This window comes from Lampetra fluviatilis, chromosome 22 (assembly GCF_964198595.1).
Source record: "Lampetra fluviatilis chromosome 22, kcLamFluv1.1, whole genome shotgun sequence".
NCBI classification, from domain to species: Eukaryota; Metazoa; Chordata; class Hyperoartia; order Petromyzontiformes; family Petromyzontidae; genus Lampetra; species Lampetra fluviatilis.
The window spans coordinates 4,204,702-4,224,669 of NC_136296.1; positions in this window are offsets into that span (position 1 = coordinate 4,204,702).

A 19,968-nucleotide genomic window follows, 5' to 3' on the forward strand; every position below is an offset into this window, starting at 1 on the left:
TAGAGGCCGGCACGGCACACGAGGGAGTTAGGGGGCCAGCACCATGCCCGGTCACCTTTGTCTCCCCAGTGGCGATGTCTACACACCGCACTTAGGTACTCATTTGAGGCTGAGTCGACCTAGGGAAAGCCCAGGACTGGTTCAGATAATCGTCACTGGTGTTGGTCATGAGCGGGAAATGAACCCGGATGGCCGGGTTTGCTATCCGCTACGCTACCTGGGCGGGTCTAGATACACACAAACACCTCGTTGCAAGGCCCACTCAGCTGCAGCCCCCCTACAACTCAGGGGCCAGATCAACGTGAAAGGAGCCCAGGACTGTTGTAGCTCTGAGGACCTCCTCTTAGAGCATTCGATTCTTGCCGTTTTACCCCCACTCATGCCCAATGCCAACACACGGACGACGTCTCAACAATCGGTGCGTGTCAATTACTCCGGAAAACATTTTGCATAACAATTCATCGAATAGATAATAGCTAATTTTGTTCACAATTGTCATTTCTGAGTTTGTTATTTTGTACACATTTATTTGGGATGTAGAATATGTAGGGAAACGTATAGAAAGCAATGATGATAATAATACAGAAGAGCTCCAATTATCCGGGCATTATTACTTCCGATTATCCACGGGCAAATGTAGGGTCCATAAAAACTCCAGTTATACGCAGCCCTATTTTTTATATAATCTGCACGGGTTATCTGCAAATATTTACCCCTGGTTAAGAGGATTCAAATCATGCATAATTCCACGGATAATACGATCCACAATATTGCCCCCCCCCCCTCCATATCACCGCGGATAATATGAGTTCTGTATTCATAATACTTTGAAAAATAAGGTCATCATAAATCAGAAGGTAGCAATCTCATGAACATACCTGGGCATCAATCTGTCTCGAATTATATATCTTTTCGCTGAAAATACTATCATTAAAACCATGGAAGGCTTTTCAATTTATACAAAAAATGCATTAAACAGGTGATGAGTCAGAGGATATCTCTGTCGCACCTCCAGGAGACTCCCTGGTTCATAGGGATTGGCTTTGACGTTTGGCCACAGAGCTTTACTTGTGCTCACCAACCGTTGTTAAAGTTGCTAATGATCACGAACATGGGGACAAGGGAAGATTATTATGGGGACTGAGACCCCAAATTCTTCAAAGAAAAATCAATGAAGAAGACTTTGTAGGTACTGTTGAAATTGCCTATACCTCTTCTGTAGCAAACAGAGAATATGCCTTTTGTACAGGGCTGCCCCTGACATAATCCACAAGGCTGTTCTGTGGGCTTCTCAGAATGCTAGGCAAGACGATACTGAATATGTTTGTTTTTGCTGAGACTTTTCATACACCCAGACGACGCATTTATCGACAGAGCAAGTGCTGCTCGTGAGCAACTTATTCGGGCTGGTGCAACACGAACAAGATCTTATAATCCTCCGGCCAACAACAAAGCATACCACTATATCTGGCTGCAATTATCCTCATATTGTTGATGTTTACATATAATAAACCAGGTCCTCATTTGAGGACTGGAAATCCATAGGGCTCAGATACAGCTTCCCACTTATGTGATCTATGGTTCTTAGTGCAGTGCACTTGCACACTGCGATGCCACTCACGCACGCACTTGTGCACACGTACAACAAAGACAACGATCCACCATATAGCCTGAACAGATTGTTGGGACAAGTGCCGTTAGCGAGCACCTATGAAGGCCGGCACGGCACACAAGGGGGTGGGTGGCCATCACCACGCTCGGCCGCCTTTGTCGCCCCAGCGGTGATGTTTACACACCGCACCAGGTACACATTTGAGGCTGAGTCGAACCAAGGGAGACCCATAATCTTCACTGGTGTTGGCTGTGAGCAGGAATCGAACTCGGGTGGCCGGATTAATAGCGCAGCGTGCTAACCGTGACACTACCGCTCCCCGCACACGTACAAGGACACACACAGGCATTCTACACGGGCGGGGAAGCCAGGGTTTTATTATGGAAATGCACAGTGCCGTATTGTGGGAAGATTATCCTTTAAGCTGGATCCCACCGGAATGACTTCCCCATTCGGCTTGCTTTAAAAAAATATGGGCTGGGATGTATAATGTGGAGCTGACCCGCCTGACTCCAGGGCACACAGTCGAATACACGTGGGGGGGTTACCATTTTCCTTTTTCCAACAATACAACGGTGCTGCATTTGACACAATTTCTGATTTATTTTTCGTTAGCCTTACGATTTTCAATGTTTGCCGAAATCAAGTTCAATTAAGCGTGCGTGTCGTATTTCCAACGTCGGCAAATGCATGCAACTCGTGCTATCCATTGGATGCAATTATTGCACTTTATTAAGTTATAAAATCAGAGGAACGGTGCGACTCGACTACGTATATAAAGGCACGCCGATGCGACTTTGTATGCATCTGTGCATCTATGCTATAAGCACACAAATGCATAGCCACAAGCTGTGCATCTGTGTGCTCATGTATATTGAGTGTGCGGCAGTGGTGCTATGAGAGATTAGCGCATAGTATAGCCTTAACCGTTTGTTAAGGCTATACGGGGGATCTTTGTTTTTGTTTGTCTCTGTTTGTGTGTCTGTGCCTCCAAGACAATTACAGGGGAAACGCGATTTGGTTCATGATCCCAGAGCAGAAATCCCACTTGTCGGTACCGCCTTAGGTTAGGATCACTTCAATTGTCCAATTTTCCTATATGGTCAACAGGAAATTCACTTTGATTATCGATGTAAATAAATGTCCACCTTAGGTAGCATTTCTGCTCTGGCCCCACGGTGAATGTGTAGAGTACAGTGTGTACATGTTAACCTGTGCGAGTTTAAATTTCGATTTAAAGCTTTCATTACTGCAGGGATTCATCTTCTTGGTTCTTTCGTTAAAGTCACGTAGAATGGAAATAATAAAATAATAAAAATAAAACATAATAAAATCATTCTCACGACGTTTCGGCCACAACGCAAGCAGCTGTCCTCAGGTGGAGAACAGGTCTGTCGAGAAGACAGGGCCAGACATGTTCTCCACCTGAGGACGGCTGCTTGCGTTGTGGCCGAAACTTCAGACTCTGTCTTCTCGACAGACCTGTTCTCCACCTGAGGACGGCTGCTTGCGTTGTGGCCGAAACGTCGTGAGAATTATTTTATTATGTTTTATTTTTATTATTTTATTATCTCTATTCTACGTGACTGTGCGAGTTTATTCGTGCACTTATGTGCAACTGCGCTGTAAGTGCGGTTGCGTGCACATTAGCGTTGACTTTGTGTGCATGTGCACACCTATCTAAACTTAGATTAAGAACCAAAGAATTTGAATTAATCTCGCCCATACCCTTTGTTTTTGTCTTTTTTTTGCAACACATGCCAAAGATAGTCACATTTTAAAGTTGCCACGTGCGCTGGCGGTATCTTTGGTAAACGTGTCACGAAATGGAACCTTTTTACGTCTTCTTCACGGAGTGTTTTAAAAAAAAACGCTGCCCAGAGGTAAGGATCCACAAAGATGTACTCGAGAAGAGGGCCCAGGCAAGATGAATGCTCATCAACCTTTGAGGCACACTGGGTTCAATAGAATACCGTTCCACATGACTGGAGTCACACTCTAGGCAAGTCTTAAAACAACAAAATCATCATTTAAAAAAATGACGTAAAAACGACTGGTATGGTTTATAGAGGTACAGTGTTGTTGTTAGTTTTTTTTATACCTCATTTCAATTCAGTTGCAAAACTCTTTCATAGTGATTTCCCTCAGGTATATATGCAGGTTTACTGATGTGCATGGTTGTAGATAAATGCGATAATATTAAAGGTGGTATATTGTGGTTGTTGTACATCACTTTACTTTGGTCAGACCACAAGAAATGTATAATCATGGAAATTATTTACAAATTATTGGCCTTAAACTTACTCTATATGTATGTATGTGTGATACAGCAGTTGAAATTTACATTCGATTTTAATTGTAAACATTTCAGCAGGTATTGGACAGGATGCAAGCACACAGTGATGTATATTGGTTTAGGTTTCTCATGAGAATTGCAGTGAATCATAGCAACCCGTATATCTGAGTTTAATTTACGACGACAGCTAAACATCACTGGTGTACGTATGTTGAACTTCTTTCGCACCATACGTAGCCAACCGTGCTAATCGGAGGTGCGGGGGAAGGACAATAAATTTAACACCTGAACTGTCCTGGTGGTAATATCTGAACCACCCACTCCACCCCCTAAACCTCTTCTTTTTTCAACTCTCACTGACCAGCCTGGTGAATGATGGTTAAACCCCAATGGCCAATAATGAGGAGTGGGTAGGTCTTCATCCAGCAGTCTTCTTCTTCTTTGGTATGATTAATAACAGCAGATTAAAGATATAATTTTTACATTTGTTATCCACGCAGTCGTTTGATCAGAAGCAGAGTGGATCTCGTCCATTTCTCATTTAAATGAGTGAATGCAGCAGCAGCGGAGTGTTTACGATGTGACCAACGGTTTGGGATTCGTGGCCGTACACTCCCAGTACATTGATAAGAGGATGTAATACTGTAGATGGCTGTGGCTAGAGCATTCATCTCTCCATCAGATGGCTGTGGAGTTCACGGTTGGAGGCAGACTCGGCCATTCTTTTCTCTGAAGTCAATAATAAAACAAGCACCGCTTTGTGGGAATTCAACCGTGGTTGTTTGATGGAGAGACTGGCCCCCTTCATGGGAAGGTGGGAATCTCCACCACCAATTCGCTTCAAGGAGTTGACTTGCCACACAAATGAGCTGCGTGATACTAAGCGCTTGCTTTTCATATCGCAGACCGCAAACCCACGATATTCGGCAAAACATACGTTATTCATGAGTATTATGATGTATGTATGCATTTATTCTATTTTCATAGGATGTCTTGTTAGCAACACTGTGCAATGAAGCCATGATGTGCTCTTTCAATGAATACAATAACTAGAAAATTTCGTTCGGGCTTCAAAATAGAAAAGTTTTGTTTTCTCTTTCCAAGTTGATTGTTGAAGGCATTATTCAAGCATAGACCGTGAAATCATCCAAAGGTACTCGCTTTCTCTTGGGAATTACTTTGCAGGTGTGTTATCACTTTACAGAAGGCCACACACTTGAGTAATTCCCCACAGTGAATGCAACTCGTTAGCAGATGGTGCTGGCCGATGATGATGAAGGCAACTCCATTGATTACAATTGGCTGTATTCAAATATGTTGGGAGTGCCATATGTTACGGTTACAACGTAATATAGCGAGTGAAAAAAAGTCAGTCATCCCGCCCCCCCCCCCCCTCGAAGAAGTATACACAACAGTGGCGGCTCCTGCAAAATCTCTCAGGGGGGGCAAATGTCTGGATGATTGATAAGGATAAGGTCCACCCATGCAATGGATAAATTAACAGCTTAAGCATCTAAAGGCAACTTCACTTCTTTAATATTAATGAAAAATAAAGTGACTCTTACAATACATCTTGTTTGTTTCTATACTCACTATTAAAACAAACCACTCAAGTTTCTTTTATTAAAGATTCCACTAGGTGGCGACAAATTATATTGTTGGATGAAACGTGCTTACGTATGATGACGTTAGCACGTTAGTGCGAGCCCTCCCGGAAGCCATAGAGAATGCATTGCATCGCCCCCGTTCGAAAAAAAACATCTTTGAATGTAAGTCTATGGGACCACTCGGGGCGATTCTCAGCTGGAGGGAAATCGCCCAAAAAAAGGCGGTACTCCACAGAACGTAGCATGACGCTGATTGGACTATATCCAGAGGCACAGTGACGGCTAGCGTGACTCTGTGGTTGAATGACATTGGTGGTGCGTCGCCCAATCGCCCTAATGAAGAAACCGCCCCTGGTACACAATAATAATTGAGGCTTAAATGAGACGCACGGTATTCACTCGCTCTCGAAGCGAGAAGCGCGAGTAAGGACCGCACAGACGAGAGGGAAAGAAGTGTGTGAGTAAGTTTTCAGTTTTCATTTGTTTGGTATAGCCCTGTGAGCCATTCGGCTCTTCAATCGGGTGCAACCGCAACAAACAAAAACATGAACAAGAAACCATCTTAAAGTGACTGCGTGCAAACAGAAAAATCCAAAGGTCAGGCAATGAGCTGTCAGCACTCATAAACAAACCCCACAAGCTCTGCCATCCTCGATATATGTGAAGGTGTTTTCGGCCAATTAATGAGTGCTTACATGTGGGAGGAAACCGGAGCACCCGGAGAAAAATCGTGTGTGCAACGAGGACACACTCTGTATCCCCGTAGAGATGCAACAAATGGCAAGCTAGGGCATGGCACCTCGACTCGTACGGGAAGGGAGTTTCGCATTTAGTATAATCCACCAACCCTCGCCTCTAAATTGCTGGATTACAGGTGTGCGTAGCCACCACTACCACCACTCATAACCTTCCAATTGTGCATTAAAGTATCTTGCATGATATCACGTGACACGTTTTTATGCACCCATACATGGGGACTTGTAAGAGTGGTCACACCCGTGTTAGATTCTTTGATATTGTAAAATTCTGCCTCAATCTTCTATACTGTGAAAAAGAGACAATTCCACAAAGATGTGCTACTTTGAATGTCTCTCTTTTTTATGCAATAGTGGTGAGTCTGTGCTTGTTCTGCACGGTGTGTACCTTTCGTTTGAATTAATACGTAACTTTGTTATTTTCTACATTCTCAAGTAAAGTCAAATGCCTCACCACTTGCCTGTGTGATAGTACGTGGGCCAGAGATTAACACGGTTAGCTTTTTAGTTTGTAATCCTTTCCCCGCTACACCGATTTGCACAGTTGGCTGCGTACGGTGTGAAAGAAGTTCAACATGCATGCACACATACAGAGCAGAATTCGATACTATTAGAGGTGGCAACACTTAATGTCAATGCCAGCTTCTGTGTTTGGCTGAAACAAGTTGATGATATGATAACATACTTATTGAGGTAGGGTGGCACAGGAAGAAGGGTCTGGGTTCGATTCTTGACTCGGATGCCTTTGTGTGTGGAGTTTTACTGTTCTGCATGGGTTTCCTCCGGGTACTTGGAATATTTCCTAAGGTTAAAATAACCACACACAATATAACTAGTATTGAGCAAAATGTTGAAATGTATTTTACCTGCAAATAACTCAATTGAGATAAGACGTTGCAACATCGCCCCCGACTGAAAATCTTTTTTTGAATAAAGACCTCATTGCATAAAGCACTTTTATTGGTGATTGAAAGATGTTGGTATGGATCTCAGGTGGGATTAATAAGTTATTTTGGCTAAGCCCATAGACTAACAGGGCAGCGCTCAACTCTTCTTGGTGGCCCAAATCCAGTGGTGCAAATTCCACATTCCCACGGTGGAGGCCAGTTTCTCTGAATGGCTCACGTCTGTCGAATTTCCACATTCAATTATTATTGATCCAGAGAGTGTCCTCCTGGAGGGGATCTGAACAATAGTCTAATTGTGAGCCGAGCACTTTTATCACAGGTGTCACTTATCAGAGCATAATTCTCAAATTCGAATTTAATCGTCTTATACGTTTTCAAACAGAAAAAGAGTCTCCAGAAAATGCTGTCATGGACGCAAATGTACGCCTCTGTAACTTTGAGGAGCCATTTTCCACGGCGGAGGGAGCCGGCACGGAGTAATTGTGTTCACATAGATTACCCCGAGCTGAAAATCCTCAATGGAATTAAAATCAATATGGCGTTATGTTGAATTGGGCTTGCGGATCTATCTGAGGTAGTAAAGCTTGGAAATGAACTATTAAAGGGAAATTGTTAACACGGGATTTAAACTGTGTACCAGCGGACCTAATGCATGCGTGAACGTTTGAACAGCTGCCACTAAATGCAATTTCAGTACATTTGGAATATGCGAGATATGAAAAAAAACACAATTTCGTCTTCTTTGTATATAATTTTTTTTGTTTGCAGAGCTGTGTCTCGAGAGCTTAGTGCACAATCGGAAGGTATCAAGTTCAAATTTAATCGTGGCGCCATCATCCCTTCAGAGTTATTAAAATGAGTATATACCACTTGATGGGTGCTGCTGCTGTGGTGTAATGTTTCAGCACGCTCGACTTGCCATCCAAAGGTCGCGTTTCGTACGTACCGACGTTGAACTTCTTTCGCACCATACGTATCCAACCTTGCTAATCGGAGGTGCGGGGGGGGGGCAACAAACTTAACACAAAACACAGTTCTCAAGAGATGAGTTTATATGTATCTAGGTTCGATTTTACATTTCCGACATGGCAATTTAACAATGGTACAACATTTCTTACCCCCCCCCCCCATGTCTTCCCCAACACATGGGATTTGTATTGTTGTTGGTTGGCGTGTAGAGGGTGGGGACAGAGGGTTCACCTATCACCTATCAGTCAATCAGCAGTAGGTCGCATGTGGTGGGGTAAAGTGTGGCTGTTCCCACCTCTTCCAAGCCCTCTGTCTAACATTCCCCTATCGACGGACGGCTGTGTAACCGCCTGAACAGTGGACGCTCTGCTGATGGCAGTGGCAAGAGTGAGGATCGCAAGACTGTTATCCTCTTTTTACACTTCATGTCAAGTCAACAGTGGTCATCCTGTGGGGGGGAAAAAGCAGCCTCCACCAAAAGGAATGTGGAATTTCCACCACCAACTCAAGACCACAGAGCTTGCCACTGCAGCATAACGGGATAATTGGAGATGCTTCGACTTTGACTTGTGAAATAATAATAATAATAATCATGCATTCCACATCACATCTCCATTCACTCTCTTACGGTAAAACTTAGTTTGATGCCTATGCAATAATGTAACGAGACTACAGCCCAACCTTATTGGAGGAAGAAGAGTGCTCTCTTTTTACTTTACCCTTGACACGTACTCAGAAGGTAAGAATTCCGCACTGTTAATTCATAACCCGTGGATATGCCACAGGCTAGAATATAAAATGTAGCCCAGTGTATAACCTATGACCATCAACAGAGCTCTCCACTGTCTCAATGTTGTGAAGGTCAAGGGTCTCGTGTGCACAGTGAAGGGAATAGGGCACGGAATGGAAAGTGTTGTTATGATGTCTATATCCAGCACGACAAATAGTGTTGCTTAAATATAAATGTTAAACTGCCATCATCAAATACAAGTTTTAAATGTTTGACAAATATTTGCCTTTTTTATTACAGCATCTTGTAATTCTGGTACCATATGTGGAACCATTGTCAGCTAAAATATAGTGTCTCGAAAATGGGAAGTTCCACATTTCTATGGTGGAAGTAAGTCTGTCTACTGGGTAACCATTACTCAACTCGCATATCTTGGGCAGGTGTTTGCTCAGGCAATCCTTTCTCTGGAACCAACGAGCACCAACGCCGCGGGATCTCAACAACAGCGGAGAGGCTGACCTCCACCGTAGGGATGTGGAATTTCCCAATTTTAAACACTTTGATTTGCATTCAACCCGGGCAGTTCACAGCGCAGAAAAGAATGGATTGGCGAATGTGGTCACACACTGGCAAGTTGTCGTTCAACCAACAGATGGATTCAACTAAATCTGATGTCATCGAAGTGCCTCGTGTGGCGCATGCACATAAGCAATGACAAGACAACATCTGTCCAGCATTGTGCTGGACTCACCAAGCCCCTGTGCCTTGATGGCCGTAATTGGTGCTCGCGGCCAACACCAGTGACAATGATCTGAACCAGTCTCGGGCCTCCCCTAGGTCGACTCAGCCTCAAATTAGTACCTGGTGCAGTGTGTAAACATCGCCACTGGAGAGACAAAGGCGGCCGGGAGTGGTGCTGGCCATGACCTCGTGTGCCGTACCGGCCTACAGAGGTGCTTGCCCCAACAGTCTGGTTAAGCCTACATGGCGGATCTTTGTCTTGGTTTTGTTATGTTAGGATATCCTGGATTTTTTTAGTTGTAGTCTAGGACTACCGTCAGTCATTAACATAAATTATTTTTTGTCACATGATTGGTAATCAGAGTACAACAACTCTTTGCACATAACACATTAAAACCAGAGTTCCTGGAGAAAATCTGATCATATTAAGGGGCAGCTCTCGAAGCAACGACAGTCCAGACAGATCAGCAGCTTATATTGCTGTTCTGTGCAGCTCAGCATGCTTGAAAGTCCCACAGCAAACGATTACCTCTGTGTGATCTACCAAAGCGAGACAGAAAGACAGACGTATCTGGCATATGCCATATTTACATTTCTTTCCCCTGCTTTTTCAATTCAGTAACTGTGACCCTAGCAGGGATTTTCTGTGCTTGGAGGTACGTCTCTGGAGGGAGGCACAGAACTACAACATCTAAGAAGCCCTGAGGACATTGAGTCTCCTGTAACCGTAGCCTATAAAATCAGAAAGCCGTTGTTTGAAGGTGACTTTGGTATTCTGGACGATGATTTACTGGATCGTGCAAAGTCGCCGCAATTATAATGTCTTGTCTGTGGGCCAATTATCATAAAAGAGCAGCCCTCAATTTTACTTGGCCATGGATGTAAAAATGTTTTTAAGATAAACACATTATAATCATATTGATAGAAAACACTCCTAAAATTGACAACATTGATTTACAGGCTCAGGCTTATCAGAGCCATACATATATTGAGCCAAGTAATTCCCCCGTGGAACTGTGTTTTTAATTCACAGAGCCTGCAGTTGTGTCAAAGTCAAATAGAAGTGTCTCTCGGCTTAAACGAATACCACTTTGTGACATAATACAACGTGGTACTAATGTTATATACTATAGAAGATTGGTAGGCTGAGTCGACCACTTGCCCAGATTTGAACTGGACACCTTCCCATTACGAGTCGAATGCTATGACCCTATTGGCCACATTATGTATATAAATGAACAGTGCATTGTAATTAATATATATTTTTATGTTACTACGGTATTTATATATATTTTTTCATGCTTATATTAAGGATCACAAACCTATAGTGATCTGTTAAAAATTCTGCAATGACTCACAAGCTATACTTTATTTTGGAACAATTTAATGCCGGTTAATGCCACGAAACATAACATTTAGGGCTTAAAGAGCCCACTTTAAAGAAAAAGGTGGGCAAAAAGGTGTCTGGGAGGCTCAGGCGTCAGACCACTTGAGCTGCCATCGCTGAGATCATGGGCTCCAATCCACATTTCAGTAGCCGGTAATTAAACTGGGTTCTCAAGTGGTGTGATTGCACGAAAACAAATGAGCTTTTTTCCACTCAATTCGTGTATTATTCTATGTTTGAGTATTTTGTATTTATTTGCAGTGAACATTTTTTGTAAGGGTATCACAATATTTAATTCCTACCGTGAATAGACCAATGGGAGCGACTTCGGATGTCATTCTGATGTCTGATTCCAGGACTGCACTCTGACATAGGGTGATTCACTGCTGGCTGCAGAGTTTCGAATTGGCATTGTCTTTCCCCTTTTGACGTGATGCCATGAGCACGTTTGAAATATAACTGGAAAAAACAAAACGCCAATCTTGCCTGGTGGTCAGGGCACTGAGCTAGCTGGCATCTCTGAGATCCCGGATTAAAATCCAAGCAACTGTCAAGTTTAGTGAGTTGACTGATGGTCTCAACCCAATCATTTGTTCTGAGCTTTGACTAAAATCCAGCTCTAAGAATAAAAATCTATAAATCTGTTTGACTGTCAAGCAACAAATATCAATCGTCCGCGCACAACCGGTAGTAACATGCAGCTCTCGACTGCGTAGACCAGACGTCACTTGAAGGGATCTTAGAGGTAGCTCTGTGATATCTACTTTTGCGGGCTATTCGCTAACATTACAGGTTGCACTGCTCTGGGAGAGATTTACAAGAAATATACTTTGTCTCATGACATAACACCGGAAGTCCAACTAGGATACAACTTGTGTGGGGAGGGGGGAACGACAACACAAAACTCTCACCAACTTCTTCATGAACAAAGGTGGTAATGTGTCACACAGCTCGACTCACAGTAAAAAGTTTGTGAAATCCACTCTTCGTCAGGATCAACTCAACGTATCATTTCTGCAGAGTTAATAAAAAAGAACAACACTGGAGTAATTATCATACGGAAGGAAAATGAACCCCACCATAGGAAATGTTGACATTTCCACGACTGGCTCTAGGCTCGCGATAGTGACGAGCATCACTCTTTGGTAATTTGAGCAGGAATATACTCCGTTTTTTACTTTTTCACATACGGATTAATTCGATGTTGTACCAGATACATGTGTTTCCAAAACTCAATTAGTCCATCGGTGCAACGTTCATCGTGCTGCCCTGTCTATTATTATTCACTCCGAACAAGACTTTTAAACAAAACAAGAAAAAACAGCTTAAAACCATTATTTTTACATGTTCAGTTAATCTGCGAAATACTTTTTGTTGCTAACATAGATTTGCCCGAGTAAAGTTGTAAATACTTCTTTGTGGATGATTTTTGTCGCAGAATTGTGATGTTTGAAATGTGGTCCCTGAGGTGTTTTTTTTGGGTGGGAAAAAGTGAAAAGACCTGAATTTGAAGTTGTATTTTTTTCCATTATCAAATATGTGGAATTTTCCAAAGCACGCGTACACCAGCCACCACTGAGACCACAAGTTCATCTGTAGAATGATGGTGACGAACATGGCATTTTAATTACGGCACTTTAACGTTCAAAATATGACACCAATTTATTTCGCGAACAGATGCGAATTTATCCCGCAAAGGATTACATTGTCCTCGCATACAAAAGCAACACGTCGCGAATGCCGTGTAACTCACAGCACCGAAATAAACAGACACAACCTGACAACATTTGAGTATTTATTGGTACTAAAGGCTTGGCTGGGGGGACGATGATTTGCATGCAAGTGCCAGTCAGCTACAATGAGTGTGCCATTGCAAGAATGGGACCGACAGCCAACAATTTATCTGCCTCTCATTTTCATGATGCGCCGAGTTTATTTATAAGCCGTTAAATTCCACAAAAGTGGACTTGAGGCAGCCGCTGAAATGCACTGCTCCTGCTCGGGAAGGCAATGAGTCGAGACTCTTGGTATACCAAACAGGCTATTTGCACGCAAATAATTATAAACGCATGGGTAAAATAATGTAATGTATTTTTTTTTCGTGAAAGTGACGGAGAAAAATTGAATGCACGTGTCTAAAACGTTTAATTTGAATGTACAGTAACTTAATGATATTAATACGACTTTTCAGAGCCTTTTACAATCCATTGTTGGATGAAGGTATCCACATAACCGTCTTATAAGCCACGAGGGTTGCTTGCTTACGTCACCACTCTGGTCAGTGCAAGTTGGTGGAGGGGGACAGGGGGTACGTGGATCAGTTCATAAATCACTCGCCATTGACGTGGGCCCATGACTAGTAATTGAACTCTATTGGCCAAGTTTATAGCACAGTGTGCTCATACTGCTGCATCCGAATTGCACTTACGTGGTGTAGAGAAGTAGACACGAGCATTTGGGGGAGGTCATCTCTGATGGAGATCTTTAGCCAATTTTTTAAAAATGCAATTTAATATGATAATCACTGCTTACTTCCCACTGTAGTGTATGTACGAAAATGTATGCTGAAATTCTTTCGCACCGTACGTAACCAATCGTGCTAATCGGAGGTGCGGGGGAAAGAACAACAAACAGCACAAAAAGCAGTTCTAAAAAAAATAGATTTTAATATAGCTTGAGCGTATCGCGTGAGGCGGGGGTAGGTATGGGAGAAAGATCTGGATTGAGTTGGTCACCGGGTAAAGGGTTAAGCGGATCTGGGAGTCGTGTACGGTGGGGTAAAGTGTGAGTACTACCACCTCTTCCAAGGCATCGGACCAGCGTGGAAAAGTAGGCCAAATGTCCTCTAAAAGGGGGCCTCTCGATAGCTTTCACCCGTAGAAGCCCTTTATCAGGGGCGACATGGTGGCGAGATGTTCTCGACTTTGCCTGGTATGGAGGAGCGTGTGGGTTCCATTCCGACTCTGAATCCTGCTGTATATTTGGAGTTTGCATGTTTCTCCCAGTGGGGGCATAGATTTTTCTCCGGGTCCTTAAGTTTTCCCCTCCACATTTAGAATCGACATGCGCTTAGAGTATGTGACTGTTATCCATTTCCTCGGGATAAGCCACTCCTTTGAGCTATCATTTGTTTGCCAGGTCGCTTCTGAAAAAGAGCTATACAGCTCAGTGGGCTTTACCTGGTAAAATTAAATTAAAAAGTTTCGGGAATGGTGTGAGCAAGAATTGACAGGGGCTGCACCTTGACCGTGATGATTGCTTGTCTAAAGTGCTTGTTGCCGTCTGTGGCTTCGATGAAAAATTCCACGTCCCCATGCCAGGGACCAAGATTTCTACAGCTAAATGTAACGGAGAGATTAAGGCCTAAGTCAAACTCTGAGTGATATCTTAAAAAAAAGAAAACTAAAAATAGCTCCTGTGATTGCTTGCAATATCAAGCCTCGTTTATATTCCTGCACTTTCTATTATCCTGCTGGGTGGCACTAGTTTAGAGCATTCAATCTCAATCCGAGTTCAAATACATCAGAGGTTTGACTCTGCCCATCATTTTTATAGTATGGAGAGAGGGGGCCCCGTGATGAGAATTTGTTCCACCACTTGCTAAGGGCTTCGCTCAACAATTCCTTTAGCATGGAGACACACTCTAACTGCCATGGAGACACACTCTAACTGCTATGGAGACACACGCTAACTGCCATGGAGACACACTCTAACTGCCATGGATACACACTCTAACTGTCATGGAGACACACTCTAACTGCCATGGAGACACACGCTAACTGCCATGGAGACTCACTCTAACTGCCATGGAGACTCACTCTAACTGCCATGGAGACAAACTCTAACTGTCATGGAGACACACTCTGCCATGGAGACACATGCTAACTGCCATGGAGACACACTCTAACTGCCATGGAAACACACTTTAACTGTCATGGAGACACACACTAACTGCCATGGAGACACACGCTAACTGCCATGGAGACAAACGCTAACTGCCATGGAGACACACTCTGCCATGGAGACACACTCTAACTGCCATGGAGACACACTCTAACTGCCATGGAGACACACTCTGCCATGGAGACACACGCTAACTGCCATGGAGACACACTCTAGCTGCCATGGAGACACACACTAACTGCCATGGAGACACACTCTGCCATGGAGACACACGCTAACTGCCATGGAGATACACTTTAACTGTCATGGAGACACACACTAACTGCCATGGAGACACACTCTGCCATGGAGACACACTCTAACTGCCATGGAGACACACTCTGCCATGGAGACACATGCTAACTGCCATGGAGACACACTCTAACTGCCATGGAGACACACTTTAACTGTCATGGAGACACACAATAACTGCCATGGAGACACACTCTGCCATGGAGACACACTCTAACTGCCATGGAGACACACTCTAACTGCCATGGAGACACACTCTGTCATGGAGACACACGCTACCTGCCATGGAGACACACACTAACTGCCATGGAGACACACCCTAATTGCCATGGAGAAACACTCTGCCATGGAGACACACGCTAACTGCCATGGAGACACACTCTCACTGCCATGGAGACTCACTCTAACTGCCATGGAGACACACTCTATCTGGCATGGAGACACACTCTAACTGCCATGGAGACACACCCTAATTGCCATGGAGACACACTCTGCCATGGAGACAAACTCTAACTGCCATGCAGACACATTCTGCCATGGAGACACACTCTAACTGCCATGGAGACACACACTAACTGCCATGGTGACACACTCTACTGCCATGGAGACACACTCTGCCATGGAGACACACTCTAACTGCCATAGAGACACACACTAACTGCCATGGAGACACACTCTACTGCTATGGAGAAACACTCTGCCATGGAGACACACTCTAACTGCCATGGAGACACACACTAACTGCCATGGAGACACACTCTAACTGCCATGGAGACACACTTTAACTGTCATGGAGACACACACTAACTGCCATTGAGACACACGCTAACTGCCATGGAGACACACTCTGCCATGGAGACACACTCTAACTGCCATGGAAACTCACTTTAACTGCCATGGAGACTCACTCTAACTGCCATGGAGACAAACTCTAACTGTCATGGAGACACACTCTGCCATGGAGACACATGCTAACTGCCATGGAGACACACTCTAACTGCCATGGAGACACACTTTAACTGTCATGGAGACACACATTAACTGCCATGGAGACACACGCTAACTGCCATGAAGACACACTCTGCCATGGAGACACACTCTGCCATGGAGACACACCCTAATTGCCATGGAGACACACTCTGCCATGGAGACAAACTCTAACTGTCATGCAGACACATTCTGCCATGGAGACACACTCTAACTGCCATGGAGACACACACTAACTACCATGGAGAAACACTCTACTGCCATGGAGACACACTCTGCCATGGAGACACACTCTAACTGCCATGGAGACACACCCTAATTGCCATGGAGACACACTCTGCCATGGAGACAAACTCTAACTGCCATGCAGACACATTCTGCCATGGAGACACACTCTAACTGCCATGGAGACACACACTAACTGCCATGGAGACACACTCTACTGCCATGGAGACACACTCTGCCATGGAGACACACTCTAACTGCCATAGAGACACACACTAACTGCCATGGAGACACACTCTAACTGCCATGGAGACACACTTTAACTGTCATGGAGACACACACTAACTGCCATTGAGACACACGCTAACTGCCATGGAGACACACTCTGCCATGGAGACACACTCTAACTGCCATAGAGACACACACTAACTGCCATGGAGACACACTTTAACTGTCATGGAGACACACACTAACTGCCATGGAGACACACGCTAACTGCCATGGAGACACACGCTAACTGCCATGAAGACACACTCTGCCATGGAGACACACTCTAACTGCCATGGAGACACACTCTAACTGCCATGGAGACACACTCTGCCATGGAGACACACGCTAACTGCCATGGAAACACACTCTAGCTGCCATGGAGACACAGACTAACTGCCATGGAGACACACTCTGCCATGGAGACACACGCTATCTGCCATGGAGACACATGCTAACTGCCATGGAGACACACTCTAACTGCCATGGAGACACACGTTAACTGTCATGGAGACACACACTAACTGCCATGGAGACACACGCTAACTGCCATGGAGACACACTCTGCCATGGAGACACACTCTAACTGCCATGGAGACACACTCTAACTGCCATGGAGACACATGCTAACTGCCATGGAGACACACCCTAATTGCCATGGAGACGCACTCTGCCATGGAGACACATGCTACCTGCCATGGAGACACATGCTACCTGCCATGGAGACACACACTAACTGCCATGGAGACACTCTGCCATGGAGACACACTCTAACTGTCATGGAGACACACTCTAACTGCCATGGAGACACACGCTAACTGCCATGGAGACAAACGCTAACTGCCATGGAGACACACTCTGCCATGGAGACACACTCTAACTGCCATGGAGACACACTCTGCCATGGAGACACACGCTAACTGCCATGGAGACACACTCTAGCTGCCATGGAGACACACACTAACTGCCATGGAGACACACTCTGCCATGGAGACTCACTCTAACTGCCATGGAGACTCACTCTAACTGCCATGGAGACAAACTCTAACTGTCATGGAGACACACTCTGCCATGGAGACACATGCTAACTGCCATGGAGACACACTCTAACTGCCATGGAGACACACTTTAACTGTCATGGAGACACACACTAACTGCCATGGAGACACACGCTAACTGCCATGGAGACAAACGCTAACTGCCATGGAGACACACTCTGCCATGGAGACACACTCTAACTGCCATGGAGACACACTCTAACTGCCATGGAGACACACTCTGCCATGGAGACACACGCTAACTGCCATAGAGACACACTCTAGCTGCCATGGAGACACACACTAACTGCCATGGAGACACACTCTGCCATGGAGACACACGCTAACTGCCATGGAGACACATGCTAACTGCCATGGAGATACACTTTAACTGTCATGGAGACACACACTAACTGCCATGGAGACACACTCTGCCATGGAGACACACTCTAACTGCCATGGAGACACACTCTGCCATGGAGACACATGCTAACTGCCATGGAGACACACTCTAACTGCCATGGAGACACACTTTAACTGTCATGGAGACACACAATAACTGCCATGGAGACACACTCTGCCATGGAGACACACTCTAACTGCCATGGAGACACACTCTAACTGCCATGGAGACACACTCTGTCATGGAGACACACGCTACCTGCCATGGAGACACACACTAACTGCCATGGAGACACACCCTAATTGCCATGGAGAAACACTCTGCCATGGAGACACACGCTAACTGCCATGGAGACACTCTCACTGCCATGGAGACTCACTCTAACTGCCATGGAGACACACTCTATCTGGCATGGAGACACACCCTAATTGCCATGGAGACACACTCTGCCATGGAGACAAACTCTAACTGCCATGCAGACACATTCTGCCATGGAGACACACTCCAACTGCCATGGAGACACACACTAACTGCCATGGAGACACACTCTACTGCCATGGAGACACACTCTGCCATGGAGACACACTCTAACTGCCATAGAGACACACACTAACTGCCATGGAGACACACTCTACTGCTATGGAGACACACTCTGCCATGGAGACACACTCTAACTGCCATGGAGACACACACTAACTGCCATGGAGACACACTCTAACTGCCATGGAGACACACTTTAACTGTCATGGAGACACACACTAACTGCCATTGAGACACACGCTAACTGCCATGGAGACACACTCTGCCATGGAGACACACTCTAACTGCCATGGAGACTCACTCTAACTGCCATGGAGACTCACTCTAACTGCCATGGAGACACACTCTGCCATGGAGACACATGCTAACTGCCATGGAGACACACTCTAACTGCCATGGAGACACACTTTAACTGTCATGGAGACACACACTAACTGCCATGGAGACACACGCTAACTGCCATGGAGACACACGCTAACTGCCATGGAGACACACGCTAACTGCCATGAAGACACACTCTGCCATGGAGACACACTCTAACTGCCATGGAGACACACCCTAATTGCCATGGAGACACACTCTGCCATGGAGACAAACTCTAACTGCCATGCAGACACATTCTGCCATGGAGACACACTCTAACTGCCATGGAGACACACACTAACTACCATGGAGACACACTCTACTGCCATGGAGACACACTCTGCCATGGAGACACACTCTAACTGCCATGGAGACACACCCTAATTGCCATGGAGACACACTCTGCCATGGAGACAAACTCTAACTGCCATGCAGACACATTCTGCCATGGAGACACACTCTAACTGCCATGGAGACACACACTAACTGCCATGGAGACACACTCTACTGCCATGGAGACACACTCTGCCATGGAGACACACTCTAACTGCCATAGAGACACACACTAACTGCCATGGAGACACACTCTAACTGCCATGGAGACACACTTTAACTGTCATGGAGACACACACTAACTGCCATTGAGACACACGCTAACTGCCATGGAGACACACTCTGCCATGGAGACACACTCTAACTGCCATGGAGACTCACTCTAACTGCCATGGAGACTCACTCTAACTGCCATGGAGCCAAACTCTAACTGTCATGGAGACACACTCTGCCATGGAGACACATGCTAACTGCCATGGAGACACACTCTAACTGCCATGGAGACACACTTTAACTGTCATGGAGACACACACTAACTGCCATGGAGACACACGCTAACTGCCATGGAGACACACGCTAACTGCCATGAAGACACACTCTGCCATGGAGACACA